At 43.8% G+C, this 15,990-nt stretch overlaps 1 long non-coding RNA gene across 1 annotated transcript; it reads right to left on the bottom strand.

Annotated features, from left to right (window-relative positions):
• Positions 1 to 2,086: 2,086 nt before the first annotated feature.
• LOC132406126 (uncharacterized) lies at positions 2,087 to 9,322 on the bottom strand. The gene is made up of 2 exons (XR_009516072.1): positions 8,411 to 9,322; positions 2,087 to 2,657 (listed from the first exon to the last, which is right to left on the bottom strand). It is a non-coding gene; the product is annotated as an uncharacterized LOC132406126 (long non-coding RNA).
• Between the last annotated feature and the right edge of the window lie 6,668 nt (positions 9,323 to 15,990).

The raw sequence follows: 15,990 nt of genomic DNA, 5'->3' as shown, positions 1-15,990 counted from the left end.
TTCATGGTAGTTCCATTGTATAACTTAGCTAAGTTATACAATGTTCTCCTTTCCAAATTCAAAATTGGTTGCACAGGCAATAACACCAGTATCAAAAGCTTGCTAATCTCTTTACTGATCAAGAGGAGATCTATCATCCAAATGATTACACACACACAGAATGAACTGAATAATCAGCACAGTATTAACGTCAGAATTTATAGAGGCAAGCAGATCTTTCACTTTGTCACTCCAAATGTCATTGCCAAGATACTGCCACCATTAAATTAGCATAGAATTTAAAATTATATTGGCATAATTTCAAAATTGTATCAACATTACATAAAATTCCAGCTACGTGGCAACAAATACTATGTGCACACCCACACAGCTTACAGGAACCAGTATCCCAGACAATCACCCTCAGCTTTTCATTAGCCGCACACTGTCTTGGTGCGATGGTATGCCAGAAGACCAAGTGACAACACAACTCCGGTACGTAAGCGCTATCAGGCAACTAGATGATGAGGTAGTCTTGCAGTACTTAATCTTCTTAGTATCCAGCAGTGACTTGTGATCGTAAAACAAGACGAAAAACTATACATTTGATTGGACTCGGTGGCTGCTGTATCTTACCACTGCCATCTTATAGAACACTACAGAAAAGTACAGGCCCCTCAGCGCACGATACTGTGGCAACCTTTCAATCTACTCCTTCCCTCCCACAGAGCCCTCCAGCTTCCTTTTATCCGTGTGCCTATCTAAGAATCTCTGAAATGCCTTTAAGGCATCTGCCTCTACCACCAGCTCTGGCAAGGTGTTCCATGCACCAACCAATCTGTGTAAAACAATTACCTCTGCCATTCCTCCTATACTGTGACCAAGTAAATTTATTATCAAAGTACATACAGCCCTGGGATGCCTTTTCTTATGGGCAATCCCAGTAAATACAAAGAGTCACAATGGAATCACTGGGAAATAGTACAACAAGGAGGACAATCACTTTCCTCTGATCATTTCCATCTGGGGAAAAAGGCACTGTCTGTCCACTTGATCTATGCCTCTCATTATCTTGTACAACTCTTTCAAGTCACCTCTCATCCTCCTTCGCTCCAAAGAGGAAAGCCTGAGCTCAATCAAACTATCCTCATAAGACATGCTCTCTAATCATGGTAACACTTTTCTGCACACTCTCTAAAGCTTTCACATCCTTCCTATAATGAGGCAACCAGAACTGAACACATTATTCCAAGCGTGGTTTGACCTGTTTTACGGAGCTGCAACATTTTCCTCCCGGCTCTGTAACACAGCCCCAGACTAATGAATGCCAACTCTCCACACACCTCCTCAACTGCTCTATCAAAGTGCACAGCAACTTTGAGGATCTACGGATGTGGACCCCGAGATCCAACTGCTTCTCCACACTGCCTGGCAACCTACTGTTGATTATCTGTTGTATCTGATGGTGACAGGAAAACTGTATGGGAGAGTTTTTAAAAACCGTTGCACTTGGACAGTTCTGTTCTCTGAACGTTGGAAGTCCTGGTCCAGTGGTACAAGTAGTCATCATGAACTAGAGTTTTCCTTGGTTACAGTGGATGACCATGATTTCTTCTGTGCCTCGTCATGCCCTTCGCTCTCCACATGTTGCAGATCTACCTTCCTGCCCTTGGATGTTCTGTAGGTCTCCTTCTCCCAGTCTGCCAGAGCTGCCTTCGCATGCTAGGTCAGGCATGTCCCTATCTCACTGGGGTATGAGGCTGCCAGCTACCCTCACCTGGTTTAGCCCGCCTGTCGAAGCGGTGTACTGGGGTGTGGCCACTGTCACATGCAAACAGCTACTTAGAGCCACAGGTGAGAGCAGAGTGTCCAATGGGGCCCAAAGCTGCCCCAAAATGGACACAACCTGCCCCACCCTATACACCCCAATGAACCCAATGTTCTGCCAGAAGGCTGGGGGAGGGGATGGTTTCCCGGTGGATCATGAATATTGGAGACGGTGAAGGGGAGTCATGGGGGAGGAAGTGGGTATGGAGAGAGACACTGCGGATGGAGAGTCTCAGGGCCAAGAGGTACAAAATCAAGTGCTGTGGACAACACTCAAGAGTCAAGATTCAAGGTAGTTTAATATAATTTCCTGTACAGAAATGAAAGTCAAATAAAATAATTGTTACTCTGTGTCCAATGCAGCACAAAACAAAATACAATAAGATAAAGAACACAATTCAAGTTCAAGCCAACCAACGGCAATGCTTCGCTCCTGGGCAGCTGTAAACAGGCGACACCCTGGTCTGAGGCCTAGTTCTTACTATGACCGAGGCAATGGAGCTCCCCCACTGTCCGCCGATAAATCAGTGAATAGGACTTGCAGCATTCCTCATTAACAATGTCCAACAGGGTCTTGCGATCCCAAGAAAAGTGACTAAGATGATCACTTTCTGTTAAACAGCACACAATCTTTGCACACCAACTCCTCCAGCACATCTGCAGCACGATCTGCACCAAGTTCAGCTCCTGCAGTTTCTCTGCCAATCGGCAACTCGCTGATGGGGTAAACCTGTAGTACTTTCAGTTCTTAATGTCCACCAGGGTCTTGCAGTCATAAAAAGTATATTTAAAAAGGATAATAACACCTTTGGTTGACCCCATAGAAGCTGTTGTGATTGAATGTGCCAAATCTAAAAACAATAATAAAAAACACAATAAATATAAATACATAAAATAGCTTATGTACATAGACAATTTGTAAGTCCATAAAGTGATGCTAGCCTGTACACAAGGTGACTGATGGGAAATAATAAAGTAGTGGTGGAGTTAGTGGGTGAAGATGTAGATCAGCCTCACTACTTGGGGGAAGGAGCTGTTTTTGAGTCTGGTGGTCCTGGTGTGGATGCTACGTAGCCTCCTCCCTGATGGGAGTGGGACAAACTGTCCATGAACAGGGTGGGTAGGATCTTTCATGATGTTACTGTCGCTTTTCCAGCACCTTTCTGTTTATGTGTCCTTGATGGTGGGTAGGCTGGTGCTGGGGGTGTGTTGGGCAGTTTTGACTGCCCATTGTAGAGATGTCCTGTCTGCCCACCGCAGGGCAGTTTCCATTCCCTGCAGTGATACAGCTTGTTAGGGTGCCCTCTACTGGACATTTGTAGATCACTTGGAGGGAGATTGGTGGGGATGGTCAATGTCAAGGATTTGCATGGGGGTCAAATGGGGGTCAGAAGGGGAGAAATTAATCACACAGATTTCTAAGTTGCAACAGTACACAGAGAAAGGAGCTTAGCTGTCCAATCCATGTTTTTCAACTCACCCTATTACAAACAGAAGTTCTGTGCAGTTTTGGGTCCCTTATCTAAGAAACGATGCCCTGGCATTGGAGAGGGTCCAGAGGAGGTTCACGAGAGTAATCCTGGCTAGTGTCCATGATGGAGCTGAGTTTACAACTTTCTGCAGCATTTTCCAATCCTGTGCCGTGTCCCCCTCATAGCAGATAGTGATGCAACCAGTTAGAATGCTTTCCACAGTACATCTGTAGAAATCTGTGAGTGAGATTTTCTAGGGGAGTATCTCCCCCTGCAGACTGTACATGAACGCTACATCCCTTTGAGCCTGCTGCTGCCCCACTCTCGAGCGGCTGACATAACTCCTCACCTTCCCAGAAGCACGCCCCGTCGCCGATGGCAGAGGCACAGACCGGCTCAGTACAGGGCAGAGTGGCTGGGAGTTTGTGAACTCCTCCTCTCCAAAAGGTGCATCTATGCCATTTCCTTTTCAAAGTTCAAAGTAAATTTATTATCAAAGTGCAAACAGTATATGTCACTATTTACAATTCATTTTCTTGCAGGCATTCCCAGGAAAATAAAGAAATACTATAGCTCTTGGGCACCGGGCCAGATTGAAGGGGTCAGGGTGTCGGGGCCCGAGGTGAGGAGCTCGCTATTCCACAACATTTACTCGCGCCGTGCTGAACTGTGGGTTTTGGCTCTCCTTGTGAACTTCAGTTCAGAACGCTATTTGCTTGTTTGCGTGATCTTTTTCCTTTCTGCATTTTGCGTGTTTCACAGTCTTCTTTCTTAATGAGTTCTTTTAGGCTTTGTGTTTTGTGGCTGCTCTTGAGGTGGTGAAGCTCACAGTTGTATGATGTGTACACACATTGATATTAAATCTGCTTTGAACTTTAAACTTTAAAAAACTATGCATAAGTGAATAAAGACTGACAAAAAAAGAAAAAAATTGTGCAAATAAGGAATCAATAAATAGATAGATATATAAGCAGCAGAAGCATCAGTTTGCAGCTTGTGGAATCAGCTGTTTTGCGATCCTCTGACATCGTTGATGAAGGCAGAGGATCAGATTGTGATTCAGATTCAGACAGACATTTAAGCATTGAGTGAAACGCATTGTTTGTGTCAACAACCCAACCAGCTGGGTACAAGCCACAAATGCCACCACACATTCTCATGCCAGCAGAGCATGCTCACAATATTCAGCAGGACAAGACAGAAAACAGCAAGCAACAAAAACAACGGCAGCAAAACTTGGCCCAAAACATCAGCTGTTCATTTCCATAGATGCTGCCCAATTCAGAGTTCCACCAGCATTTTGTGTGTTTTGCTCTGGATTTCCAGCACCTGCAGAATATTTTGGCTATATAGAGAGTAAAAGAAGCCCTTCCCCCTGTCACACTCCCACAAATTTGGCCAGTATCCAGCTTCAAATCAAGACTTCAGGCCTGAATCCAATTTAAGAACAGAACTCCGGGCCTCCATTCTCCAGGGATTGAATTCATTTCCAGAACAGGACCCCAGGCCTCCATTCTCCGGGGCCCAAATCCATCTTCAGAACAGGACAGGAACTATGTGGTGTGCCTCAGGGGTCTGCACTGGGTCCAATGTTGTTAGTCATATACATTAATGATCTGGATGATGGGGTGGTAAATTGGATTTGTAAGTATGCAGATGATACTAAGGTAGGTGGTATTGTGGATAATGAAGTAGGTTTTCAAAGCTTGCAGAGAGATTTAGGCCAGTTAGAAGAATGGGCTGAAAGATGGCAGATGGAGTTTAATGCTGATAAGTGTGAGGTGCTACATTTTGGTAGGAATAATCCAAATAGGACATACATGGCAAATGGTAGGGCATTGAAGAATGCAGTAGAACAGAGTGATCTAGGAATAATGGTGCATAGTTCCCTGAAAGTGGAGTCTCATGTGGATAGGGTGGTGAAGAAAGCTTTTGGTATGCTGGTCTCTATAAATCAGAGCACTGAGTATAGGAGTTGGGATGTAATGTTAAAATTGTACAAGGTATTGGTAAGGCCAAATTTGGAGTATTGTGTACAGTTCTGGTCACCGAATTATAGGAAAGATATCAACAAAATAGAGAGAGTACAGAGGAGATTTACTAGAATGTTACCTGGGTTTCAACAACTAAGTTACAGGTAAAGGCTGAACAAGTTAGGTCTTCAATTTTGAACCGTAGAAGGTTGAGGGGGGATTTGATAGAGGTATTTAAAATAATGAGGGGCATAGATTGAGTTGACGTGGATAGGCTTTTTCCATTGAGAGTAGGGGAGATTCAAACAAGAGGACATGATTTGTGAGTTAGGGGGAAAAACTTTAAGGGTAACTCGAGGGGGAGTTTCTTTACTCAGAGAGTGGTAGCTGTGTGGAATGAGCTTCCAGTAGAAGTGGTAGAGGCAGGTTCTGTATTGTCATTTAAAGTAAAATTGTATAGGTATATGGACAGGAAAGGAATGGAGGGTTATGGGTTGAGTGCGGGCCAGTGGGACTAGGTGAGTGTAAGCGTCGGCACGGACTAGGAGGGCCGAGATGGCCTGTTTCTGTGCTGTAATTGTTATATGGTTATATGGAATGGGCTGCTGGCGACGGTGGTGGAAGTGGATTCGATAGGGTCTTTTAAGAGACTCCTGGATAGATACATGTATCTTAGAAAAATAGAAGGCCATGGGTAACCCTGGGTAATTTCTAAAGTAAGTGCATGTTCAGCACAGCATTGTGGGCTGAAGGGTCGTATTGTGCTGTAGGTTTTCCATGTTTCTATGACACCAGGCTCCATTCTCCAGGGCCCAAATCCAACTCCAGAACAGGACCCGGGCCTCCATTGTTCATGACCCAAATTAGGGCAGAACTAGGTCATTCAACCTATTGAGTCTTCTCCATCATTCCATCATGGCTGATTTATTATCCCTCTCAAACCCATTCTCCTGCTTTGTCCCTGTAACCTTTGATGCCCTGACTAATCATTTGGATGGTAAATTGATGGGAGGGATACGGAGGTCTATGGAGCTAGGCAGAATAACAATTTGGCATGGATGAACAGGCTGAGCCGTAGTGCTCTGTGACTCTGTGGCTGTATGGTTCTGCATTCACAGGATCAAACTTTCATCAGAAAATTGGTTTATTATTGTCACATGTACTGATGTGCAGTAAGATCAGATCATTGCAATGTCCAGGGTGGGTGGGATTTTTCATTACGCTTCCTACTTTACTGAGGCAGTGAGAGGTGTAGACAGAGTCCGTGGAGGGGAGGCTGGTTTCCGTGATGTGCTGAGCTGTGTCTGCAACCCTCAGCGGTTTCTTGCAGTCACAGTACCAAGTCATGATGAATCTGGACAGGATGTTTTCTATGGTTCATCAATTAGAAGTCAGTAAGTGTCGACAGCAACATGCCAAGCTGCCTGAGAAAGTAGTGGTGTTGACAAGAATTTTTGACTGTGGCATCTGCATGGTTGGACCCAGAAAGGCTACTGGTGATGTTCACATGTAAGATCTTGAAGCTCTTGACATCAACACTGTTGATGTCGACATCAACCCCTCTCCTGAAGTCAATAATCAGATATCCACACAGAATGCTGGAGAAACTCATCAGGTTAGACAGCATCTGTGGAAATGAATAAACAGTCAACATTTTGGGCCAAAACCTTTCTTCAGACTGGAGAGGAAGGAGAAGGATGCCAGAATAAGAAGTCGGGGAGAGGGGAGAGGAGTGCAGGCTAGACAGTGCTAGGTGAAGCCAAGTGGATGGGGGAAGTTGGATGAACTAAAAAGCTGGAAAGTGATAGGTGGAAAAGATAAAGGGCTGGAGAAGAAGGAATCTGATATGAGAGGAGAGTGGATGCTGGGTGAAAGGGAAAGAGAAGGAGTAGGTAGTGTTGAGGAAGCAATGTGATTGCAGCAGGACTTAGACAAATTGATCGAATGGGCAAAAAAGTGGCAGATGGAATACAGTGTTGGGCAATGCATGATATTGCATTTTGGTGAAAGGAACAATAGGACAGACTGTTATCTGACTGGGAAGAAGGTTCAAACATAAGAGGTGCAGAGGGACTTAGGAATCTTCATGCAAGATTCCCACAAGATTAATTTATAGGTGGAGTCTGTAGTAAAGAAGGTAAATGCAATGTTGACATTTATTTCAAGAGAAATAGAATATTAAAGCAAGGAGATAATGCTGAGGCTTTATAAGATGCTAGTCAGGCTGCAGTTGGAGTATCGTCAACAGTTTTGGGCCTCATATCTCAGAAGGGATGTGTTGTCAAGGATGGTTCCAGGAACAAAGGGGTTAACAGATGAGGAGCGTTTGGCAGCTTTGGGCCTGTACTCACTGGAATTTAGAAGAATGTGTGGGGATCTCATTGAAACCTATCAAATGTTGTAAGGACTAGATCAGATCGGGTGGATGTGGAGAGGAGGTGTCCTGTGGTGGATGTATCCAGAATTGGAGGGCACAGCCTCAAAATTGAGGGGCGACCAGAGGTGAGGGTTTTTTTTAGCCAGAGAGTAGTGAATCTGTGGAATACTCTGCTACAGACTGTATTTAAGGTGGGAGTTGATCATTTCCTGATCAGTCAGGGCATCAAAGGATTTAGTGAGATGTCAGGTGCATGGGGTCGAGTGGGATTCAGGATCAGCCGTGATGGAATGGCGGAGTAGACTTGATGGGTTGAATGGCCTAATTCTGCCTCTTTGTCTTATGGCCTTATGGATCATTGAATGTGTATTAAGTTCAGTTTATTGTCATTCAATCACACACACGTGTGCTGCTGAACAAAACAATGTTCCTCCAGGCCAAGGAGCACAACTCTGTACATATAACTCACACACAACACATAAAACATATCAGCATAAATAAATTAGCAAATAATAAAAGACATTCTACAAGACTGACATTCAGCAAAAGTTGCCTTTACAACACAAAAAAAAGTGAAACAGTAAACTGTATAATGCTGTGGTGCTTCATTAGTGATGAGAATCATGACCCATGGACTCATTTTCAAGAGTTTTCATCTCATGTTCTCAATATTTGTTGTTTATTTATTATTATTATTATTATTATTATTATTATTATTTCTTTTTTTCTTCTATAATTTCACAGTTTGCAGTATTTTGCACATTGGTTGATTATACTGCTACCTGCAATTTTCCGTTGATTCTATTGTGCTTCTTTGAAGTTACTGTGAATGCCCACAAGAAAATACTGGCTTTGGAGGCAGTGCAGGGGAGGTTCACCAGGTTGATTCCAGAGATGTAGGGGTTAACCTATGAGGAGAGATTGAGTTGCCTGGGACTATACTGTCTGGAATTCAGAAGAATGTGAGGGGATCTTATCGAAACATACAAAATTTTGAAAGGGATAGATAAGATAGAAGTAGGAAAGTTGTTTCCATTGGTAAGTGAGACTAGAACTAGGGGACATTGCCTCAAGATTCAGGGGAGAAGATTTAGGACGGAGATAAGGAGAAACTGTTTTTCCCAGAGAGTGGTGAATCTGTGGAATTCTCTGCCCAGGGAAGCAGTTGAGGCTTCTTCACTAAATATATTTAAGAAACAGTTAGATGGGTTTTTACATAGTAAGGGAATTAAGGGTTATGGGGAAAAGGCAGGTAGATGGAGCTGAGTTTACTGACAGATCAGCCATGATCTTATTGAATGATGAGGCAGGCTCGATGGGCCGGATGGCCTACTCCTGCTCCTATTTCTTATGTTCTTAAAATGAATCTCGGGGTTCTATATGGTCTCACATCCTGGGGGAAGAAACTGTTTCCCATATTAACAGTGCTTGTCCTAATGCTACAGTACCTCCTGCCTGCTCGTTGGGTGGGTGGTAGGATGCTGAGGGCCCTGCCTGCACACTGAGATGTGATAGAGCTTACCAACATGGAGTGTTGCTTTAATGAGGTTGACCTTTCAAACTGCGTGATGTGATTCTGCACAGCAGGGGAGTGTCCCAACTTCTCACATACTGATGAAATGATAAACTTTTAAGAAATAAACCACCATCATTTATAGAATCAAAATTCAAGACTAGAGATAGTTTAATGTCACTTCCAGGACACAAGTGTAAAGGTGAACAAAATAATTGTTACTCCAGATCTGATAGAGCACAAAAAAACACAATCAGATAAAGAACAAAATAATAAAATAAACACAAAATAAATATAATTTTGAATCAGAATCAGAATCAGGTTTATTATCGTGAAATTTGTTAACTTTGCAGCAACAGTTCAATGCAATACATAATATACCACTCCTTGAAGATGTCCTGGGTACTTTGTAGTCTAGGACCCAAGATAGAGCCAACTGAATTTACGAATCTCTACAGCTTCTTTCGGTACTGTGCAGTAGCCCCTCCATACCAGACAGTGACGCAGCCTGTCAGAATGCTCTCCACGGTACATCTATAGAAGCTTTTGAGTGTTTTTGTTGACATACTAAATTTCTTCAAACTTCTAATGAAGTATAGTCGCTGTCTTGCCTTCTTTATAGCTACATCGATATGTTGGGACCAGGTTAGATCCTCAGAGATCTTAACACCCAGGAACTTGAAACTGCTCACTCTCTCCACTTCTGAACCCTCTGAGGATTGGTATGTGTTTCTTTGTCTTACCCTTCCTGAAGTCCACAATCAGCTCTTTCGTCTTACTGACGTTGAGTGCCAGGTTGTTGTTGCAACACCATATCACGAGTTGGCATATCTCACTCCTGTACGTCCTCTCATCTCCGTTTGAGATTCTAGCAACAATGGTTGTATCGGCTGCAAATTTATAGATGCTGTTTGAGCTCTGCCTAGTCACACAGTCATGGGTATAGAGAGAGTAGAGCAGTGGGCTAAGCACACACCCCTGAGATGCGCCAGGGTTGATCATCAGCGAGGAGGAGATGTTATCACCAATCCGCACAGATTGAGGTCTTCCAGTTAGAAAATTACGGATGCAATTGCAGAGGGAGGTACAGAGGCCCAGGTTCTGTAGCTTCTCAATCAGGATTGTGAGATTGATGGTATTAAATGCTGAGCTACAGTCGATGAACAGCATCCTGACATAGGTGTTTGTGTTGTCTAGTTGGTCTAAGGCTGTGTGAAGAACCATTGAGTCTGTAAACACGAGGAAATCTGCAGATGCTGGAAATTCTAACAACACACACAAAATGCTGGTGGAAAACAGCAGGCTAGGCAGCATCTATAAGGAGAAGTACTGTCCTGATGAAGGGTCTCGGCCCGAAACATCGACAGTGCTTCTCCTTATAGATGCTGCCTGGCCTGCTGTGTTCCACCAGCATTTTGTGTGTTGCCATTGAGATTGTGTCTGCCATTGACCTACTGTGGAGTTAGGCAAAATCCAGTGGGTAATACATAAGATAGTTTTTATACCTAGATTGATCATATGTCCATAAAGTGATGCTAGGCACAGCAGTGGCTGTTGATAAGGTTACTGGCTGGAAATGATAAAGTAGTGGGGTTCCACAAAGGGAGTTGGGTGCTAAGTTAATGGGTAAGATCTGCAGGGTTGTGATCTCAGGATTGTTACCCATGTCATGTGTTAGTGAGGACAGAAATAGGAATATTATACAGTGTAATATGTGGCTGAGGAGTTGGTGTAGGTGGGAGAACATAAGATTTTTGGATCATCGGTCTCTCTTCCAAGGAAGGTGGGACCTGTACAGGGACAGTTTGCACCTGAACTAGAGGGCGACTAATATCCTTGCGGGAAGGTTTGTTAACGCTGCAGGGTGGGGTTGCAAGGGATGGGAACCAGAGTGCCAGAACAGGTTTTGGAGGCAGATGTTGGTCAGACCTCAGACAAAGTCAGGAATCTAAAGGTAGAGCATGGTGTGACAAAAACGAAGAGGTTAGGTACAGGGCTGAAGGTGTTGAGTCTGAATGGGCGCTGCATACAGGATAAGGTAGATGAACTAACAGCACAGTTGCAGATTGGGAGGTAGGACGTTGCAGGCATCATGGAATCATGGCTGAAAGATTATAGCTGGGAGATTAAAGTCCGGAGATCAACATTGTATAAAAAAGATAGTCAGGAAGGTAGAGGGGGCGGCGTTGCTCTGCCAGTTAAAAAAAAAGAAATCAAATTATTAGAATGAGGTGACATAGAGGAATTTCTTTAGCCAGAGAGTGATGAATCTATGGAATTTGTTGCCACAGGCAGCTGTGAATATCGCTCTGCAGAACCCAGCAGGTGGGCTTTCCTGTTTGTGTTGTGTGTGTTATGGGACCATGAGAGTCCGTGTGTGATGTACACTCCTCAGAGTTTGAAACTGCTCACAGTTTCCGTATAACCATATAACATTTACAGCACGGAAACAGGCCATCTCGGCCCTTCTAGTCCGTGCCGAACGCTTACTCGCACCTAGTCCCACTGACCCACACTCAGCCCATAACCTTCCATTCCTTTCCTGTCCGTATACCTATCCAATTTTACTTTAAATGACAATACTGAACCTGCCTCTACCACTTCTACTGGAAGCTCGTTCCACTCTCTGAGTAAAGAAATTCCCCCTCGAGTTACCCTTAAAGTTTTTCCCCCTAACTCACAAATCATGTCCTCTTGTTTGAATCTCCCCTACTCTCAATGGAAAAAGCCTATCCACGTCAACTCTATCTATCCCCTCATAATTTTAAATACCTCTATCAAGTCCCCCCTCAACCTTCTACACTCCAAAGAATAAAGACCTAACTTGTTCAACCTTTCCCTGTAACTTAGGTGCTGAAACCCAGGTAACATTCTAGTAAATCTCCTCTGTACTCTCTCTATTTAGTTGACATCTTTCCTATAATTCGGTGACCAGAACTGTACACAATATTCCAAATTCGTCCTCACCAATGCCTTGTACAATTTTAACATTACATCCCAACTCCTATACTCAATGCTCTGCTTTATAAAGGCCAGTACACCAAAAGCTTTCTTCACCACCCTATCCACATGAGATTCCACCTTCAGGGAACTATGCTCCATTATTCCTAGATCGCTCTGTTCTACTGCATTCTTCAATGCCCTACCATTTACCATGTATGTCCTATTTGGATTATTCCTACCAAAATGTAGCACCTCACACTTATCAGCATTAAACTCCATCTGCCATCTTTCAGCCCACTCTTATAACTGGCCTAAATTTCTCTGCAAGCTTTGAAAACCTACTTCAATATCCACAAAGCCACCTATCTTAGTATCATGTGCATACTTACTAATCCAATTTACCACCCCATCATCCAGATCATTAATGTATATGACAAACAACATTGGACCCAGTACAGATCCCTGAGGCACACCACTAGTCACCGGCCTCCAACCTGATAAACAGTTATCCACCACTACTCTCTGGCATCTCCCATCCAGCCACTGTTGAATCCATTTTACTACTTCAATATTAATACTTAACGATTGAACCTTCCTAACTAACCTTCCGTGTGGAACCTTGTCAAAGGCCTTACTGAAGTCCATAAAGACAACATCCACTGCTTTACCCTCATCAACTTTCCTCATAACCTCTTCAAAAAATTCAATAAGATTTGTCAAACATGACCTTCCACGCACAAATTCATGTTGACTGTTCCTAATCAGACCCTGTCTATCCAGATAATTATATATACCATCTCTAAGAATACTTTCCATTAATTTACCCACCACTGACGTCAAACTGACAGGCCTATTATTGCTAGGTTTACTCTTAGAACCCTTTTTAAACAATGGAACCACATGAGCAATATGCCAATCCTCCGGCACCATCCCCATTTCTAATGACATTTGAAATATTTCTGTCAGAGCCCCTGCTATTTCTACACTAACTTCCCTCAAGGTCCTAGGGAATATCCTGTCAGGATCCAGAGATTTATCCATTTTTATATTCCTTAAAAGCACCAGCACTTCCTCCTCTTTAATTATCATAGTTTCCATAACTTACCTATTTGTTTCCCTTACCATACACAATTCAATATCCCTCTCCTTAGTAAATACTGAAGAAAGGAAATTGTTCAAAATCTCCCCCATTTCTCCTGGCTCCACACATAGTTGTCCACTCTGATTCTCTAAGGGACCAATTTTATCCCTCACTATCCTTTTGCTATTAATATAACTGTAGAAATCTTTTGGATTTATTTTCACCTTATTTGCCAAAGCAATCTCGTATCTTCTTTTAACTTTTCTAATTTCTTTCTTAAGATTCTTTTTACATTCTTTATATTCCTCGAGCACCTCATTTACTCCATGCTGCCTATATTTATTGTAGATCTCTCTCTTTTTCCAAACCAAGTTTCCAATATCCCTTGAAAACCATGGTGCTCTCAAGCTTTTAACCTTTCCTTTCAACCTAACAGGAACATAAAGATTCTGTACCCTCAAAATTTCACCTTTAAATGACCTCCATTTTTCTATTACATCCTTCCCATAAAACAAATTGTCCCAATCCACTCCTCCTAAATCCTTCCGCATCTCCTCAAAGTTAGCCATTTTCCAATCAAAAATCTCAACCCTGGGTCCAGTCCTAGCCTTCTCCATAATTAGATTGAAACTAATGGTATTGTGATCACTGGACCCGAAGTGCTCCCCAGCACGTACCTCCATCACCTGACCTATTTCATTCCCTAACAGGAGATCCAACACTGCCCCTTCTCTAGTTGGTACCTCTATGTATTTCTGCAAAAAACTATCCTGCACAAAATTTACAAACTCCAATCTATCCAGCCCTTTTACAGAATGGGCTTCCCAGTCTATGTGTGGAAAATTAAAATCTCCCACAATCACAACCCTGTACTTACTACAAATATCCGCTATCTCCCTACGAATTTGCTCTTCCAATTCTCGCTCCCCATTAGGTGGTCTATAATACACCCCTATAAGTGTTACTACACATTTCCCATTCTTCAATTCCACCCAAATACTCTCCCTAGATGAGCCCTCTAATCTATCCTGCCAGAGCACTGCTGTAATATTTTCTCTGACAAGCAATGCAACACCTCCCCCTTCTTGTCCCTCCGATTCTATCACACCTGAAGCAACGAAATCCAGGAATATGTAGTTGCCAATCACACCTAATAGCTACAACATCATATTTCCAGGTATCAATCCATGCTCTAAGCTCATCCACCTTTCTTACAATGCTCCTAGCATTAAAATAAATGCATTTAAGAAATCCTCCACCTCTTCCTCTCTGTTTATCTCTAACAGTACAAAGAACGTTACTGTCTTCTTTTTCTTCCTTCTCCCATACATCTGTTCCTACACTCTGGTTCCCCTCCCCGCTCGTATCTAGTTTAAATCCACTGGAGCCTCTCTAGCAAACCTACCTGCAAGAATATTTGTCCCCCTGCAGTTCAGATGTAAACCGTCCCACCGGAACAGGTCCCACCTTCCCTGGAAAACTGCCCAATTATCTATAAATCTGAAGCCCTCTCTCCTGCACCATGTCTTCAGCCACGTGTTGATCTGCACTATCTTACTATTTCTAAACCCGCCTGCACGTGGCACTGGTAGCAATCCTGAGATTGCTATCCTGGAGGTCCTGTCCTTTAACTTGGCACCTATCTCCCTAAACTCACCTTTCAGGACCTCCTCACTCTTCCTACCCATGTCATTGGTCCCTACATGGACCACGACATCCGGCTGCTCACCCTCCCTCTTGAGAATACGGAGACGATCCGAGATATCGTGGATCCTGACACCAGGGAGGCAACAGACCATCCCGGATTCTCGAACTCTTCCACAGAACCTCTCATCTGTCTCCTTAACTATCGAATCCCCTATCACTACTGCTCTCCTCTTTTCCCTCCTTCCTTCTGAGCTGAGGGTCCAGTCTCGGTGCCAGAGACGCAAGAACTGCAACTTGTCCCTGGTAGGTCGTCCCCACCAACAGTATCCAAAACTGTATACTTATTGTTGATGGGAACGGCCACAGGGGTGCTCTGCTCTTCCTGTCTATTCCCCTTCCCTCTCCTGACAGTCACCCAACTACCTGTCTCCTGACTCCTAGGGGTGACTATCTCCCTGAAACTCCTGTCTATTTCTGCCTCTGCCTCCCGAATGATCCGAAGTTCATCCAGCTCCAGCTCCAGTTCCTTAACTCAGTTTGTCAGGAGCTGCAGCTGGACGCACTTTTTACAGGTGTAGTCATCAGGGACAACAGTGCTCACCCTGACTTCCCACATACTGCAAACGGAGCACTCAACTACCCTAACTGCTGCCTCCATTACCTACTCCTAATTAGATCAATTAAAGGAGCTTTCCTGGCCTTACCTCACTTGGAGTGAAGCTTGTACTCAGCCTCTGCTCACTTTTTAAATTCCCCCGCTGATCTCAGAGGCCGACCTTCACCTGCTTGCACGGTCGTGCCCCGTTCAAACCTCGCCCCTGCCTGTTCTCACCGAAGCCTGATTGAGCCAAAGCCGTCCCACTCTGCCTCAGTCCACTCTGATAATAGCTGTCTGTTTTTTAAACCTTTGGCATGCTACGTCACACGCCTGCGCAGTCTAGCCTCTTTTCCTTGATCAGTTAAAACAAAACGGCTTCTCTCCGAAATGCCTTCACTTCTTCCCTCTTTGCCTCTTGCTTCGACTTCATGGCTCTGTGTAAAGAGGGGTGAGAGTTCTCTTGTACTTGATCGCCATCTCCTTTGTTTTGTTGACAGCGAGGGAGAGGTCATTTGCCTGAGACAAGGATATGATGGCAAAGAATCACACCTGTCAAAAATACTGACATCCTCGAGGGCTT

This window comes from Hypanus sabinus, chromosome 2, assembly GCF_030144855.1.
Source record: "Hypanus sabinus isolate sHypSab1 chromosome 2, sHypSab1.hap1, whole genome shotgun sequence".
NCBI classification, from domain to species: Eukaryota; Metazoa; Chordata; class Chondrichthyes; order Myliobatiformes; family Dasyatidae; genus Hypanus; species Hypanus sabinus.
The sequence above is the reverse complement of the archived record's forward strand: the minus strand, read 5'-3'. Positions and strand labels throughout refer to the sequence as shown.